The sequence below is a fragment of the Lolium perenne genome, chromosome 2, assembly GCF_019359855.2.
Source record: "Lolium perenne isolate Kyuss_39 chromosome 2, Kyuss_2.0, whole genome shotgun sequence".
NCBI lineage: Eukaryota > Viridiplantae > Streptophyta > Magnoliopsida > Poales > Poaceae > Lolium > Lolium perenne.
This window is the reverse complement of record NC_067245.2, coordinates 315,932,131-315,949,092: the sequence shown is the minus strand read 5'-3', so window position 1 is coordinate 315,949,092 and position 16,962 is coordinate 315,932,131.

Sequence of the window (16,962 nt, the reverse complement as noted above, 5' to 3'; positions counted from 1 at the left end):
GACTTTCAAGAGCGGCTCCCATGAATTATTTGCATGTTTATGTGGCACTCCTTCCAACCTTTCTTACACAAACCACGGCTAACCGAATCCTCGGGTGCCTGCCAACAATCACATACCATGAAGGAGTGCCTTTTTATTTTAGTTTTATTATGATGATGACACTCCCCCCAACCTTTGCTTACACAAGCCATGGCTAACCGAATCCTTCGGGTGCCGTCCATCAATCACAAACCATGGAGGAGTGTCTATTTAAGTTAATTAATTCGGGACTGGGAATCCCATTGCCAGCTCTTTTTGCAAAATTATTGGATAAGCGGATGTGCCACTAGTCCATATGAGAGTCCGTCAAAAGTAAATGACAAGGTTGAAAGCTAAACACCACATACTTCCTCATGAGCTATGAAACATAAACACAAATTTAGAAGCATTTTGAAGGTTTTAAAGGTAGCGCATGAGAATTTACTTGGAATGGTTTGAAATGCCATGCATAGGTATTTATGGTGGACACTTTGGAACAACTTGGTTTCAGGTGTTTGGAAGCACGAGCAGCGTTCCCGCTCAGTACAAGTGAAGGCTAGCAATAGACCGGGGAGCGACAAATCAAGAGAGCAGTAACTGTCATAATCATGCTTGCGGCAAAATAAATTAACAGAGGCATAAAAGTGATACAAGAACTCTGAAGCAAATTAAATCATCGAGGCTTAGTTGACTTTTGTTCAGTCATATGCATGCGTGAGCATGTGCCAAGTCGATATAAACGAATTATTCAGAGGAGGATACCTACTTACTTATGAATAAAACAATGCAAGCAAACATCCATGACATGCTACTCATATTAATAAATTGGAGCTAAACATGAGAGATCATGAACTACTAGACTTTCTCAAATGACATATACCTCACATGAACCAACTAAGCATGCTCACATGGATGAGTATATGTACAAAAATGAAAACAAATAGAGTTCATACCAGCCTCTCACCACAATCCAATTGTCGTAGATCGTCATTATTGCCTTTCACTTGTGTAGCTTGGATAATATGAAATGAAAACCACGCTCCAGCCACCGAAAACCATTGAACTCAAAATGAACTTTACAAACCAAAGAAGAACAGAATTTTTTTTTGGTGTTTTCGATTTTTGAAACAAGCACAAAAGGAAACAAGCAAACAAAGCAAAATCTTTTTAGGTTTTCTTATAGCAAACTAGTAATAGCAAATAAAGCGAAATAAATGCAAGAAACCAAAACAAACAAATGATGAAGAGAAACAACAGAAATATTTTTGGTCTTTTTGTGTTTTGAGAAAGAAACAAAGCAAAAACAAGAAGATGAAAACTAAAAGAAACACAGAAAAGCAAGATGACAGAAATCTGCCAAAACTTGACAGCAGTACAGAAATCGATTTTTACAAAAATCTTCCGTTGCTCAGCTCGAAAAGTGTTCAACTAATGAAAGTTAGATAACAACCTGGGGAACATGCACAAAAAGTGGCTTCGCAAAATAACGTTCTGGATGTTTTTGAGAATTTTTATGGTGACAGCCCAGAATCTGTATTCAATCAGCACTTCCCCAAATATCATCTTCCTCTCATTCGAAAACCACTCAAACAAACTAAACAAGTATATACAAGTATCCAGCAATCATAATATGCAAAGAATGAGTGATGCCGGTATACCTCCCCCCAAGCTTAGGCTTTTGGCCTAAGTGGAGATCAACCCCAGCGAGGGTCAGGGTTCCACGCCGGTGGATCGTACATGGCGTAGTCATAGTAGGGCCACTGTGCAGAAGAAGAACGTGGAGGCTCCACATTTCCAAAATGTTGATGTGAGGAACTTGCTGCATCGGATGAGTCGAGGGGTTCCTCGGCCTCCTCCGTGTTGTCTCTTGCATGATGGCCTCCTCCCTCTATGTGTGCATTCAGTGCACCTTCTGTGACTGACCAATCATTCCTGGAATCAAGGTTAAATAGAACAGGCGCAGGCAATTTTACTAGTTTTTCAGTTTTCTTAGTTAACCTCCAAGTTTTCTTATAAAAAGTCATCTTGTACAACAGGTTACCCAAGTTAGATGAATTAGAAACAAATTCATGATTAATCATGGAGGCTATATCAAGTTTCTCTACGGTGAGCGGAATATCAAGATGGTGAGGTTCTACACCATGCATATCTAATAAACGAGAGGCGATGAGACCTCCACAAATTCCTCCCTTCTCACGGTTAGTAGCAAGTCTATAGGCTATCAAAGCACCCAAGTTATAAGTCCTATCACCTTGTAATGCAGCAGCTAAGAAGGCTAAATCCGGGATAGATAACTTACTTCCATTCCTTCTAGCAAGAACGCACTTGGTGATGAAATAAGCAAAGTAGCGAATGGCTGGGAGTTGAATACTACTAATTTTACCACTATCCTCTGAGAAGCTCCTTCCATGACAAATCATCTTGTAGAGATTCGAGAGCTCTTGCGGCGATCCCCTCATCTTCTCGCACGATCCCCATTGCGGTACCCTGATTGCTGCACAAAAATCACTGAATGGCAAGTTGATAGATTTATTATAAATCTTATACTGAACCGTGGGGTTAGAACGCGACCAATTGAACTTAAAGTCCTGCACAAAAGACATAGTTAATTTTGCATATTGGCTTGGTTCTCCATCAACAAAATTGCTCAACCCTGCACGAAGAATTAGACTTTGAACATCTTCCAATATTCCTGCGCTTCCCATGAAATCTGCGCACTGATAGTAAGAAGGGTATACCCCCTCTTCGCGATTCACTCTCATGACTTGTTGTACCTCCAATTCTTGTTGATTCAATTGATGTCTATTCCACTCCATTTTCTGAAATTTTTCAACAATCATATAAAATTTGATTTGGTGACATATAATCAAGGGGAACTACTATAGGAACTTGCTAGAGTACTAATCATGCATCAAAACTAATTTATTCAACTTAGAACAAGCATGCAAGCTCACCATACATGTCACCTACAGCAGCAAAATAATCAATATATACTCAACCAAACGAAATTCTACTTGGATCATTGGAGGAGTCACATACCAAGGAGCAAATGTGCCAAATTTCAGCAGGAAATCTGGGCTGAGCAAAGAGATCGAAAAATCCTGAGCTCTTGAGCAAAAACGCGAGTGAGAGAAAGCTGGTTCGAGTTTTTTCGGGAGAGAGAAGATTCTGGGAGGAAGAGATGGCAAAGTGGGGCAACGAGGGGCCCACACCACAGGGTGGCGCGCCCCCCTCCTTGGCCGCGCCGGCTGGTGGGGTGGCCCCCTGCGGTGCCCCACTGGTCATCCTCTGGTGCTCCCAGGTGCCTCGTCGAAAAATAGGACCAACGGTATAATTTTTGTGAATTTTTGAAAACTTTGAAAAATGCACTTTTCTGGGTATTAAGTTTATTATTACTGTGCAGGAATTTTTTTTGAAATCTCTAATTAACTAAAAGCTTTGCGAAACAAAAGTGCTACAGCAAGTAGAACAAATGGAGGAAGAAAGAGATGATGTTTACCCCTCTATGCATATAAAAAGTATTTGTTAACAAGGTTGATCAAGTCTTGCCACCAAATAAATTTTACATAACATATGAAGAAATAAACCTCAAATCAATCATGTTACCTTGTATTGGATTGATATGGATCCAATTATGAGAGTTTGATATTCTTCTTTAGGCTCATATATAGGACAATCGATAGTTCCAATTTTGATAGTTCTCACATTAGAGATAGTATTAACTCCACATGCTTTCTCAATCCTCTTGGGAAAATAAACGGTATGTTCCTTATCATCAACATTGAAAGTAACCTTCCCTTTGTTGCAATCAATAACAGCCCCTGCGGTGTTAAGAAAAGGTCTCCCAAGAATAATAGACATATTATCATCTTCAGGCATTTCCAACACAACAAAATCAGTTAATATCAAGCAGTTAGTAGTAACTTGAACAAGAACATCCTCACATATACCAACAGGAATAGCAGTAGATTTATCAGCCATTTGCAAAGATATATCAGTAGGTATCAACTTATCTAAATAAAGTCTCTTATAAAGAGAAAAAGGCATAACACTAACACCGGCTCCCAAGTCACATAGAGCAGTTTTAACATAATTATTCTTAATAGAACAAGGAATAGTAGGTATACCTGGGTCGCCCAACTTCTTTGGAACTTTGCCATTGAAAGAGTAATTAGCAAGCATGGTGGAAATTTCCTCATTGGGGATTTTCCTTTTGTTAGTAACAATATCTTTCATATACTTTGAATAAGGAGGCAATTTAATAGCATCAGTCAAAGGTATTTGCAAGAATAAAGGTTTCATCCAATCACAGAATTTATTATAGTGTTCTTCTTCCTTTGATTTTAGTTTCTTAGCAGGAAAAGGCATTTGCTTTTGCACCCAAGGTTCTCTTTCATTACCATGTTTCTTAGCAATAAAATCTTCTTTAGTATACTTTTTATTTTTAGCATGCTTTTCAGGTTCAGCTTCAACTTCTTCTTTATCAGAAGCGTCATTCTTATCATTATCTTTGTCATTATCATGTTCATTACCACTTTCAGTTTCAGCATCAGAAATAGAAATACTATTAGGATCATTAACAGGTTCAGAGGATTCTACAACATTTTTATGTTTCTTCTTCTTTTTCTTAGAAGGAGCACTAGGTTCAATTCGTTGAGAATCTTGTTCAATTCTTTTGGGATGCCCTTCAGGATATAGAGGATCCTGGGTAGAGACACCGCCTCTAGTTGTTACTTCATAAGCATGTTTCTCTTTAGAATTATTTTTTAACAAGTCATTTTGCACTTTAGTGAGTTGATCAATTTGAGTTTGAACCATTTGAAAATGTTTAACAAGCATCTTAACATCATTGGAGGTTCTCTCCACAATATCATGCAAATTGCTAATAGCTTGAGAATTTTCCATTAGATGATTCTCTACTCTCATATTAAAATTTTCTTGCTTAACAATATAATTATCAAACTCATCTAAGCATTGAGCAGGAGGTTTTGAATACGGAATATCTTCCCTAGTAAAGCGTTGAAGGGAGTTTACCTCAATCATGGTTGAAGGGGGAATTGTCTCACATATATCTTTTATGGGAGGTAGATTCTTCACATCTTCGGATTTAATACCTTTCTCCTTGAGAGACTTCTTAGCTTCCCTCATATCTTCATCATTCAATTTAATTAAACCCCTCTTCTTCAATATTGGCGTTGGAGTTGGTTCAGGTGTAGTCCAATCATCATAATTCCGGCTTATTCTAGCCAATAATTCTTCAGCTTCGTCTGGAGTTCTTTTCCTGAAAACACAACCAGCACAACTATCCAAATATGCTCTAGACGCAATGGTTAGTCCACTATAAAATATATCAAGTAGATCATTCTTTTCTAAATCATGTCCAGGTCGAGCTCTGATAAGAGAACAAAATCTTGTCCAAGCCTCGGGCAATTTCTCTTCATCTCCCTGGTCAAACCTATAAATTTTCTGTAAAGCAATATGTTGAGCACTAGCAGGAAAGTATTTTCGAAAGAAAACATCACGCAAATCAGTTGGATTTTTAATAGAACCAGGAGGCAAATTATTATACCAAGTTTTAGCATCGTCTTTTAATGAGAAAGGAAAAAATTTAGCGACAAAGTAAGTACGCATCTTGACATCATCAGAAAACAAGCTACTCATAGAAGAAAGCTCAATCATGTGCTCTACAGCACTTTCTTTTTCAGTACCACAAAAGGGTGTTTTCTCTACAATAGCTATGTGAGATAGATCAAGAGAAAAATCATAATCTTTATCCTTAATGCATATAGGAGATGTGGCAAATTCAGGATCAGGAGATAACTTATGTCTAACAGTATATTGTGCGAGAAACTTTTTAATTTTTCTTGCATCAGTAGTAGCATTGCATCTATTAATAAAATCATCATTAAGCTCCACATAATCCTCATCAGGATCATCACTAGAGTAATCAAGTTCAGGTGAACTAGCAGGTGTAGTAACATTAGGAGTTTCAGCATTTTCAATTTGTCTAGACCTAGCAATTGTAGCATCTAGAAAGGATCCCAATGAACCACTATCATCAAGCACAGCAGAAACATTATCAATATTATAAGAGTTTTCAGATTCAGCAGAAGTACCAGCAAGTGAAGCTTGCGGTGGTGAAACAAGTTGACTTATCACAGATGGTGAATCAAGAGCAGCAGAGGTACTCAGAGTTGTACCTTTTCTTGTAGTGGATCGTAATATGGCGACTTTAGGATCGCGAGTTTTACCCATGATGGAGAATTTGCAGCGAACAATATCAATCCAAGTGAACTTCCAAATAAAGCTATGCTCCCCGGCAACGGCGCCAGAAAACAGTCTTGATGACCCACAAGTATAGGGGATCGCAAGCGATCTTCGAGGGTAGTATAACCCAATTTATTGATTCGACACAAGGGGAGACAAAGAATACTTGGAAGCCTTAACAATGAGTTGTCAATTCAGCTGCACTGGAAACAGACTTGCTCACAAGAATTTATCAGAGTAACAGTTTTATAGCAAAGATGAGTGAAATAACAGCAATGAGTAGCAGAAACAGCAGTAGTAATTATAGTAAACAGCAGGATTAAAATACTGTAGGCACAGGGATGGATAACGGGCGTTGCATGGATGAGAGAAACTCATGTAACAATCATAGCAGGGCATTTGCAGATAATAATAAAACGGTGTCAAAGTACAAAGCAATCAATAGGCATGTGTTCCAATTATAGTCGTACGTGCTCGCAATGAGAAACTTGCACAACATCTTTTGTCCTACCAGCCGGTGGCAGCCGGGCCTCAAGGGAAACTACTGGATATTAAGGTACTCCTTTTAATAGAGTACCGGAGCAAAGCATTAACACTCCGTGAACACATGTGATCCTGACATCACTACCATCCCCTCCGGTTGTCCCGATTTCTGTCACTTCGGGGCCATTGGTTCCGGACAGCGACATGTGTATACAACTTGCAGGTAAGACCATAAACAATGAATATCATGATGAAATAATAACATGTTCAGATCTGAGATCATGGCACTCGGGCCCTAGTGACAAGCATTAAGCATAACAAGTTGCAACAATATCATCAAAGTACCAATTACGGACACTAGGCACTATGCCCTAACAATCTAATGCTATTACATGACCAATCTCATCCAATCCCTACCATCCCCTTCAGCCTACAGCGGGGGAATTACTCACACATGGATGGGGGAAACATTGCTGGTTGATGGAGAGGCGTCGGTGGTGATGGCGGTGATGATCTCCTCCAATTCCCCGTCCCGGCGGAGTGCCAGAACGGAGACTTCTGGCTCCTGCGACGGAGTTTCGCGATGTGGCGGCGTTCTGGAGGGTTTCTGGCGACTTCGACTTCTCTCCGTGCGTTTTTAGGTCGAGGCCGATAAATAGTCCGAAGGAGGGCATCGGAGGCCGGCCGAGGGGGCCACACCACATGGCCGCGCGGGCCCCCCCTGGGCCGCGCCGCCAGGTGGTGTGGGGCCCTCGGGCCTCCACCTTACTTCTCCTTCTGGCTCCATCAGTATTCTGTGAAAATAGGGCCTTCTGCATAAATTCCGAGGATTTTCCCGAAAGTTGGATTTCTGCACAAAAACGGGACACCAGAACAGTTCTGCTGAAAACAGCGTTAGTCCGTGTTAGTTGCATCCAAAATACACAAATTAGAGGCAAAACAATAGCAAAAGTGTTCGGGAAAGTAGATACGTTTTGGACGTATCACATGCACACAAGAGGGTGACAGAGCTCAGGGCTGAACATGCTGTTAGCAATCCGAATGCTCCCTGGAATGCCTACGACCATCTTGTTGCGCTGGCCGCTCGGATCTCCCACATGAGAGCTGTGGACAGGCATCTGGTCGATCTGCCGGAGGTGGCTATGTAAATCTTCAAGGTCCTGTGGCCTGGGGAAGAGGTACCGAAGAATCTGACGCTCCTCTCCCAACACTTGAAAGACGCCGGCAAAAGGTTCCGCGAGTGGAAATGCTCATCGGCCCGTGCCGGAGCTGACGCAGCGCTTCGCGTTGCCTGCTCCTGGTACGAGGAGCTGGACCTCGACGCCCTCCACAGTTTGCGCGGCAAGGCTCCTACCGACACAGATCCTGCCTTAACTGCCAAGCGCCAGGACCGCGCGTACCGGGTCGCTCAGTATGCCAGCACCAGCATCTTTATCCCTCCCCATGCCGACGTCAGGGACGAAGTCTCTGACGACGAGGAAGGAGAAGGTGCTAGCGACGATGAGGAGGAGGATGCTGAAGAAGGCGATGCCCCTCTAGAGCAAGCTCTGGAAGCGCCTGAAGCTGGCCACCAGCCTCCTGTTGCCTGAATTTGCGCCTTATCTTTGCCACACCTGTTGGTCTAAAACAATGTTCGTTAAATTCCCCCCCCCCCCCGGTATGCCGGGGTGTTTGATGTAAGATAATACTTCGAAGCCCTTTTGGTTGTGCTACACTTTATTATGCCGGTATCTTATATGATATGCCGGTAGCTTATTATGTTATGTTGTTATGCTACTCTAGCAATTTGCCATTACTGTTTGCCTTGATCTTGCACCGTGAAGATTCCGGAATTGTTTCCGCATCCAATCTGATGCACACTTGGTTCTTTTTCTTTGGCTCTGCCTACCTCTCTAGGTGTTTTGGCGTATGAGTCACAAAGTTCTTTTGCCAAGCAAGCACTTTCTTGAACTTAGAAATAACTCGAATTTTTTCACAAAAAACTGGTATAACCGGGGTTAGTTAAGCTTTCTTCGGATTGTTTGTCTTCAACCTCTCTTTGCGTGTTTTACGTGCTTAAATCCTTCAGGTTTATCTTGCTTGCCATGAAGCCGGGTTTCGGGCAGCAGCAAAGTCGAATACTCCGGTAGGTTTAGCACGTTACTAAACCAGAAAAAGAAAATGTCCAACAATCAAACCGATATACAGAAAAATAAACACATTGCATGCAACTCCGGTAGAGGCAGTCCCCGAGATTCATTCGAGGTGCCGGCATCTTTATTCATAGCAAATAAGGTACAAAAAGGAACTCGTTACAGCACATCTTCAGGAATAGAAAGGACACAACAAAGCTATGTTCCATGGGCGCTTGGTCTCCTCTCTTGACCTGTCCGCCTTTCCCTTCTTTGATTCCTGCGCATCGATCAAGTAATAGGCATCATTGTGTAGAGCCTTGCTCACAATGAAAGGTTCTTCCCACGGAGGTGAGAGTTTGTGGCGTCCCTCATTGCGCTGCACTAGGCGTAGCACCAGGTCCCCTTCCCGGAACACCCTCGGATTAACCTTCCGGCTATGATAGCGTTTGAGGTTCTGCTGGTATATGGCTGTTCTTGCCAAAGCCAGCTCTCTTGCTTCCTCGAGCAGGTCCACATCGTTTTCTTGGGCCTCTTTTACCTCTTCTTCGGTATAGAGCTGAATCCTTGGTGAGTCATGGATAATGTCAGTTGGTATCACGGCTTCCGCCCCATAAACCATGAAGAATGGAGTGTATCCGGTAGACCGATTCGGTGTTGTTCTTATGCTCCACAGCACCGACGGTAGCTCATCGAGCCAGCATCCCGGTGTCTTTTCAAGCGGTTCAATGAGCCTTGGCTTGATACCGGAAAGCACCAAAGCATTGGTTCTTTCCACTTGGCCATTGCCTTGCGGGTGTGCCACTGAACACAGATCCAACCGGATGTTGTTATCCTCACAGAATCGCTTAAACTCTCCTTGGGTAAAGTTTGTCCCATTATCAGTGATGATGCTATGCGGGTATCCATACCGCAGGATAACATCTTTCAAGAATTTCACCGCAGTGTGCCCATCATATTTTGCGATAGGTTTCACTTCAAGCCACTTGGTGAACTTATCCACCATCACTAGGATGTGGGTCATGCTTCCCCTTGCAGTTTTGAATGGGCCAACCATGTCAAGGCACCGTACAGCGAATGGCCAAGTTAACGGTATGATTTTTCTTGGCGTACCTCTGGCACCCGTTGCATTTTCGTACCAGATCCTCAGCATTTTCCAGTGCCGTGGGCCAGTAGAACCCGTGCCGGAACACCTTTGCCACCAGCGCCCTGGATGAGGCGTGATGCCCGCATTCTCCTTGGTGAATCTCCACCAGCATTTATTTTCCCTCTTCCGGTTCCACACACCTTTGGAGGACACCGGTAACACTTCTCTTGTACACCTCGCCGTTGATGATGGTATAGGCCTTGGATCTCCTCTGGATCCTTCTTGACTCATTTTCGTCAACCGGCAGGGTGCCGTTGATCAGGAATTTCTTAATAGGTTCAACCCAGGTTGGTGTTTCCCGAACTAGAAATACCGGTACGTCTATCTCCATATTGTCCACCAGCATAACTTCTTCCGGCTTAGATCCCGCAGTCCCCGGGTTTACCGGAACAGTTCCCGGGTTTCCTTCATCAATGTCCATTGGCACAACATGTGACTCCGGTACAAAGATTGACTCAGACTCCGGACTTGGCTTGATTGACGGCGCCCTTAGGTGAGCCAAAGTTATTCCGGGAGGTATTTCTTGCCTGGAGGAACCCAACTTAGAGAGCGTATCCGCGGCTTCATTTTCCGCCCGCGGCACACGGTGAAACTCACACCCCTCGAAGAATCCGGCAATATTTTGCGCATGAAACGAGTATGAGGCCATGTTGGCATCTTTTGCGTCCCAATCTCCGGAAGACTGCTGCACCACAAGATCCGAGTAACCGTAGCAAATGATCCGATGCGCACCAATTTCTTTTGCGACCTTGAGCCCATGGATCAGAACCTCATATTCAGCGACATTATTTGACGTCCTGAAGTGTATTTGCAGAACATACCGGATATGATCTCCTTTAGGTGAAGTAAGAACCACACCAGCACTTAGACCCTCTTTGAGCTTGGATCCATCAAAGTGCATCTTCCAGTATTCTATTTTTTGTTCCGGTGGTTTGTACTGCATTTCCGCCCAATCGACCAGGAAGTCAGCCAAGGCTTGTGATTTTATGGAATCTCTTCTTTCGTATACCGGTACGTACGGCGTTAGCTGAATTGCCCATTTGACAATTCTGCCGCTAGCATCCTTGTTGCACATGATGTCTGAAATGGGTGCCTCACTCACCACTTTCATCGGGAGTTCCTCAAAGTAGTGCTTGAGCTTTGTGGCGGCCATGAACACGCCGTAGGTCATTTTCTGGAAGTGAGGGTAATTTTGTTTTGAGACGGAGAGCAGCTCGCTCAGGTAATATATCGGCCTCTGCATGGTTTTCCTTTCCTCTTCTCTTTCTACCACAACCACAACACTAACAACCCGGTTCGTTGCTACTATGTACAACAACATGGGCTACCTTTCCAGAGGCGAAGCCAATACCGGCGCAGTGGCTAGCATATTTTTTAGCTCTTTGAATGATGCGTCTGCCTGAGGGGTCCAGACGAAGGTATCGGATTTTTTCATTAGAGCATAGAGTGGCAGAGCCTTTTCCTCCAACCTGCTTATGAACCGGCTTAGCGACGCCGAGCTTCCGGTAAACTTTTGCACGTCCTTAAGTTCCTGCGGTATTGTCATTCTCTCAGTGGCCCCGATCTTTACCGGGTTAACCTCTATACCGCGACTTGATACCAGGAAACCAAGTAGTTTTCCGGCAGGAACACCGAAAGTACATTTTGCCGATGAAACAATAAGCCTTAGTTTTTATCACGACATCGTCCACATAGACTTGCACATTTTTTCCAATTTGATCAAACAAACACCTTTGCATACAGCGCTGGTACGTTGCACCAGCGTTGCGCAAACCGAAAGGCATGGTGACATAGCAATAAGCCCCGTGCGGGGTAATGAACGCAATTTTTATTTGATCTTCCTTTTTCAGGGGAATCTGGTGAAAACCGGAATAAGCATCCAGAAAAAACAACAATTCACACCGAGCAGTAGAATCGATCACCTGATCAATCCGGGGTAAGGGGAACGGATCTTTTGGGCAAGCCTTGGTCAGGTTGGTGTAGTCGATGCACATGCGCCACACCTTTGGAGCTTTGGGGTTTTCCTATTTTTTCTTCTCGACCAGCACCGGATTGGCTAGCCATTCGGTATGCAATACCTCCACGATGAAACCGGCAACCAGTAACTTTGTCACTTCTTCTCCAATGATCTTTCTCCTGTCTTCAGCGAACCGGCGTAAGGGCTGTCTTACCGGCTTCACATCCTTCCGGACATTTAAAGAGTGCTCAACCAACTCCCTCGGAACTCCTACCAAGTCATCGGTAGACCAGGCAAAGATATTCCGATTCTCACGGAGGAAGTTGATGAACGCGCTTTCCTATGCCTCACTCAGTCCGGCACCGATACGAACGGTACGCTCAGGGTATGCCGGGTCCAGCACGATGTCCTTTGTCTCCTTGGTTGGCTTTAATGCCGGTGTGCCCAAACTACCACTCATTGCCGCTAAGCTCAACTGTGAGGACTGAGCCAGGGCAACTGCGGTTTGCATCCTTCTCTTTCCTCTGCTATCACCATCGATTCTGCTAGGTTTGATCCGGCGGAAGCGGTTTCCAGCGAGATCTTGTAGTTTCCCACCACAGTTAAGGGTCCACGAGGTGCCGGCATTGTCATCTTGAGATATGCCGTATGAGTTGAAGCCATGAATGCCGCAAGTGCCGGTCTCCCCAGCAATGCATGGTAAGGACTGTCTAGATCCACCACCTCGAACAGAAGGTTTTCGACCCGACAGTTGTCACGTCCTCCGAATGACACATCCACCCGGATTTTTCCCATGGGCGAACAGGACAAGCCCGGAACGATTCCATGAAACGTTGTGTGAGTTGGTTGCAGCATGTTTTCTGTTATTCCCAACGTACGCATGGTGTGCCGGTACATGATGTTTATGCTGCTCCCATTGTCTATCAACACCTTGCTGAACTTGACTCGAGTTGTTGGCCCATGCATGATTGGGTCCACAACTAGAGCATAGCCACCTGGGTTTGGCATTATCTTTGGGTGATCCTTGAACGACCAGGTAATTTCCTGATCTGACCACATCATTTATTTCGGAACTGCCGACATCACTGCGTTCACTTCCATGGATCGGCGATGCATGCTTTGCCTGTCAGTTGGCTCAGTGACGAACACCACACAGCACAGGTGCGGATCCTGATAAACGTTCCGGCCCAAAGGTGCCGGCGGTGGTGGCTGGCCATTGCCATCCCCCACCTGATGAACTTGTTGCTGCTGCTGCCAGTTTGGCTGCGGCTGTACCGGCAGCGCATTTGCTCCGGTAAGCGGTGGTGGTGGTAATCTTCCGGAAATCAGGTCCCTTACATCTTTCATCGTACCTTTCTCCATTAACCTCTTTGTCAGGAGCAATCTTTTGTCAGATGCTTTGCCGATCTCGCCGGATTCGGTGTGTGCCACCGGCACGGCTGATCCATAGCGGATTCCATGGTGTACCTCTCATCATTTTGCCACGGTTTCTTTTCAACCCATTGTTTCTTAGGACCCGCCCACGGCTGCGATCCGGTTTTTTGCCTCTGGCTTCTGCTGGCGCCGGAATTATCCTGCACCGCGGCCACTTGCTGCTGACCGTACCTCCGATCCGGAAAATCTTCCCTTCTTTTGTTGTGCCGATTGTCCCGGTATTGGTCTTGGCGCGGTTGGCTCGTTTGTGCCGGTTCAGCTTGAACCGCCGGTTGCATTGGATCTCTCAATGCGTAGCTATCCGCCACACGTATCATTTCAGCCAAAGTTGTTGGCATGTTTCTGTGCAGCTTTTGCCACAATGGTGAACCTCTTCTGCACCCATTGCAAAACCAAGCAATGGCATGTGCCTCGATTACCCCTTCACAGGAGTTCCCTGTGGAGTTCCACCGGGTCAGGTAATCCCGATCTGTTTCGTTGGAGCGTTGCACGCATAAAGCGAGCTGCTGCGGCCTGTTTGGCCTCCGGTATGTATTGCTGAAGTTGCTCACGAAAGCTTCCTCAAAGTCCAACCAGCCGTTTATTCTTCCGTTTGGCAAATTGTTAAGCCAAATACGTGCCGGTCCTACCAGGAAAGATGGTATGATTCTCACGGCCCAGCGCCGGTTTCCTCCGCCTGTCATGGTTCCTCCGCCGCCAGCGACGTACACTGTAGTTACATAGTCCGCAAGCTAATCTTCCGGCTTAGTCGTGCCATCGTACGTTTTTGTGTCACGGGGCAACTGGAAGTTGCGTACCGGTGGTTCCTCTTTCATGATCCGCGGGCCATAGCATTGAGGACCCGGAGGACCTTCTGCTTCGATCATCTCTGATAAGTACACCCTGTCCAGCCTGTGCCTCGCATCCCGGTCTGGCAGGCACCTTTCTCCTAAGCGTTCGCCCAATGGGTTCCGGTAAGCTCCGATCCTTTCCACTCCGGAGTCAGCCTCATCGTAACGTTCCGGTACCGCGGCTCTTGCCTGCCGGTACCTCGGTGGAGGCATTTCCTCCTCAGCATAAGCTGCTCTTGCCGCTCGATAATTTTGCCCGGTTTCACCTTTACTGGCATAATCATTTCCGGCATAGCCATTTCCGGCATAGCCACGAAATGCCCCTTGGCTTTTTCTTCCAGCCTCGTGTCGCCCGGCTTGTTGTTTTCCGGCAAGAACCGGATCATACACAGTCATTTGTTGCGCATTCACTTCTTTTTCTCTTCTTCTGTCCGGATGGGGGGACGAAGCCTACCCATGGGACTTGCTTCCGGCATTCTTTGCCGAACACACCGACTTTGACATCGCTGCTGCTTTGTTTACCCTAGCATGCTGCTCAGCGTTTTGCTCCTGTATCATATCAAGCAACTCCCTAACTCGATCTTGTTGTTTTGCTAACGCATCTCCGGTAAGAGAGTCACACAGCTCTACTGCAGCCCTAGCAACTTTTATGGTTTTATCCGGACTGCTGTACTTAGGTTTTTCTATGATGCTCAAGGATGCAGAGGTACTTTTTCCGGCAAAGACTTCCTTACGCAAATCCTGATCTAGGTTTCGAGCTCTAAGCCGGTTTTCCGGTACTCTAGCAGGCTGAGTGCTAACAGAAGCAAAGCTATGGGCAGCATTGTACTCACGTAGGGTTAGGTTCAGCTCGCGCTGCGCCCGGATGATGTCCGCACCTCCGGAGAGCAGCTTCTGCCGTTGTGCCTCTAGCTCCGCCTGAGCCGCTGCCGGATCGATGTTCTGCGCGATGGGCGTCGCCAGCACGCTCATGGCCGCTTGGAGAGGAGTCTCTGGTGGCGCTGCAGATGTACCCGCAACCACTTGGTCACGCTTGGTTGGCGGCTTGGTCGTGCGCGTGCACTTCGTCGGTCCAGCGCCTTCCGCCGCTGCATCCTTGCCGGCGTCAGCCGCGCCAACCACCAACACCTCCACGCTGCCGGCGGCGCGGTGATGTCTACGCACGCTTCTATTCCTGTAGACAGTGTTGGGCCTCCAAGAGCAGAGGTTTGTAGAACAGCATCAAGTTTCCCTTAAGTGAATCACCCAAGGTTTATCGAACTCACGGAGGAAGAGGTCAAAGATATCCCTCTCAAGCAACCCTGCAATCACGATACAAGAAGTCTCTTGTGTCCCCAACACACCTAATACACTTGTCAGATGTATAAGTGCACTAGTTCGGCGAAGAGATAGTGAAATACAAGTGGTATGAATGAATATGAGTAGTAGCAACGGCGCCAGAAAATAGCTTGATGGCGTGCAGTAAGTAAAGATGCAGCAGAACAGTAAATAAGCGATGATTGCAGTATTTGGAAACAAGGCCTAGGGATCATACTTTCACTAGTGGACACTCTCAACATTGATCAGATAAATAAATAAGTTCTCTTCTCTTATGCTACTTCTACACTCTATTGTTGGATGATGAACACCATTCATTGCGTAGGGCTACAAGAGCACCTCAATGCCGGAGTTAACAAGCTCCACAACATCCGATGTTCATATTTAAGTAACCTTAGAGTGCATGATAGACCATTGCAATTATATCGAGTACTAACATAGCATGCACACTGTCACCTTCAGACTACGAAAGGGGGAATAGATCGCATCAATACTATCATAGTAATAATTAACTCCATAATCTACAAGAGATTACAATCATAACCTATGCCAAGTACTACATGATGCACACACTGTCACCGTTACATCATGGAGGAGGAATAGAGTACTTTAATAACATCACTAGAGTAGCACATAGATTAATAGTGATACAAAGCTCATCATATGAATATCAATCATGTAAGGCAGCTCATGAGATCATTGTATTGAAGTACATGGGAGAGAGATTAACCACATAGCTACCGGTACAGCCCTTAGCCTCGAGGGAGAACTACTCCCTCCTCATGGGAGATAGCAGCGTTGATGAAGATGGCGGTGGTGTCGATGGAGATGCCTTCCGGGGGCACTTCCCCGTCCCGGCGGCGTGCTGGAACAGAGAGTTCTGTCCCCCGAATCTTGGCTTCGCGATGGCGGCGGCTCTGGAAGGTTTCTCGTACCGTGGCTTATTCCTCTAGGGTTTTCACGACGGAGAGCTTAAGTAGGCGGAAGGGCGGCGTCAGAAGGGACCTAGGGGCCCCACACACTAGGGGGGCGCGGCCCCCCCTTGGCCGCACCGCCACCACGTGTGGGGCCCCCAAGTCTCCCCTATGGTCCCTCTCTGACTCTCTGGAAGCTTCCGGAAAAATAAGGTTCTGGGTGTTGATTTCGTCCAATTCCGAGAATATTTCCTTACTAGGATTTCTGAAACCAAAAACAGCAGAAAACAGGAACTGGTACTTCGGCATCTCGTTAATAGGTTAGTTCCGGAAAATGCATCAAAACAATATAAAGTGTGAACAAAACATGTAGGTATTGTCATAAAACAAGCATGGAACATAAGAAATTATAGATACGTTGGAGACGTATCAGCATCCCCAAGCTTAGTTCCTACTCGCCCCCGAGTAGGTAAACGATAACAAA